The following is a 1,947-nucleotide window of genomic DNA, read 5'->3' on the forward strand; positions in this document are numbered from 1 at the left end:
ATTTTTCTCCATTCCTGATTGGGACTTACTCAGCAGGACCAGGTCGTCTGCAAAAGCCAGAGCTGTTAATTTGCCATTCTCGTGTTGGAACCCCTCCCCACACTCTTCTAATTTACATAACAGAGGGTCAATGCACAGGTTAAAGAGGAGTGGTGACATGGGATCGCCCTGTTTCACACCAGTTTTGATTCCTATTGACTCAGACTCTCCTTCTTTAGTTTTGATTCTGGTGTGGATGTTTTGATAGAAGTCCTTAATTAATGCTATTATGTGGTCATCCAGGCCCTTTTGCTTTAGCACCGCCAGGATGTGGGTGTGGCTCACTGAATCAAAGGCTTTGGCCAAATCGACAAAGACAACCCCCAGGGGTTTCTTTTGTTTCTTTGCATTCCTAATTAATAGCTGTAATAGTTTTAAGTTCTCAGCACAGCCAGAAGATTGAATGAAGCCTCTCTGCCTGGGGTTAATGGGACACGCCTTTGCCAACCTCGCAGTTAAGATTCTTGAATAGAGTCTCAGGATGATGGAACCAATAGTAATTGGCCGCCAGTTGTTAATATCATTTTGGCGTTCGGGCGCTGATGATTTAGGTATTAGGATTGTTCGGCATCCCCTTATTACATCTGGAATTTTGCCACTTAACAGCCAGAGATTAAATAGTTCTTTGATCTCCTCACAATTTGGATCCATTTTAAGCAGGGCCTTCAGGGTGATCCCATCAGGGCCTGGTGCCGATTTTTTATTCATGTCTTTGATATTCTTAAGGATCTCTTTCTCTGTAATCAATTCCTTAAAAGCCGAATTATCCGCCCGCCCCACAGACTGGAATGCTCCAAGTCCTTGAAATAAGTTCTGAGACTCCCACCTAGATCTGAAGGTGTTACTGACCTCCTCCAGGGGGATGGCACATTGCGCAGAGTCTTTTTCATCCAGAATCATATTCGCTAACTTCCCTCGATCTAAGCGGAAGAGGCGTTGGAATCGGAGAAATTCTCCACGCTTTCTGGCTCTTTTTCTCATCCACTCCTTTTGAGGTTTCTTCTGCTGAGGTTTACGTTGGCTCTTTTTTGGCACTTTCTGTTCAATTGATTTCTCAAACAAATACAAATATTGGTCCTGAGCTACCTCATTGAGTAATTTTAATGAGTCTGTTTTGCCTTCAATTATTTGTTTATATGTATTTTTAAGGATGGGCAACTTCCCTGATGTCATCTTTTCATTAATAATCTTTTTATAGTGGGCTAGCAGCTCCCTTTCACCAGAAGATGGAATCACAGTCCTCTTCTCTTTTAACCTGTTCTTGCTCTCTTGTGTTTTCTCTCTTTCTGGCACCACAGTTTCTCTTAATAGTCTTCTCTTTTCACTGATCTGTTTGGCTGTTTTAGTTGTTAATTTCTCAGCAATCAATTTGTTAATATTTTTCCTCCCTTCAAACTCTTGATTTAGTTTCTGTAATAATTCTGTTTCCTCTTGGGACCAGATTTTCTTGTGAGCACCTCTTTTAGAGGTCTCTTTGGGGCGAGATGCTTCAATTCTTTCTGCGTTTCTCAGGGCTGGGTGAGCTAATCTCTTATGTTGTCCCAAGCCAATTTTAGTTTTAAAACACTTTTTACATTCTTCACACATAAACCCTTCTACCTGGGTAGGCTCTTGGACCCCTTTGCATTTTGGGAGATGGCATGAGATACTATGATGCTTTTCATTTGTCTTCCCACAGCGGGAACATTGGAAATTGATCTTTCTTTTCCCATGGGCTCTCTTTAGATGGTCAATCAATCTCGTCATATTGCCTGCCCGAGTGGTACAGCATGGACATGTCGGGTTGTCCTCTGGCATCTTCACCAGGGGGGTCCCAGGACAGATGTCAGCTGTATTATCCAACTCGGGCGATGCGGTTAGTATTGAGAGCTGACTCATAGAGCTCGGGGTTTCAGGACACTCCACCTC

The sequence above is a fragment of the Melanerpes formicivorus genome, unplaced genomic scaffold, assembly GCF_026170545.1.
Source record: "Melanerpes formicivorus ecotype bairdi unplaced genomic scaffold, bMelFor1.0.p_v2 SCAF_693, whole genome shotgun sequence".
NCBI lineage: Eukaryota > Metazoa > Chordata > Aves > Piciformes > Picidae > Melanerpes > Melanerpes formicivorus.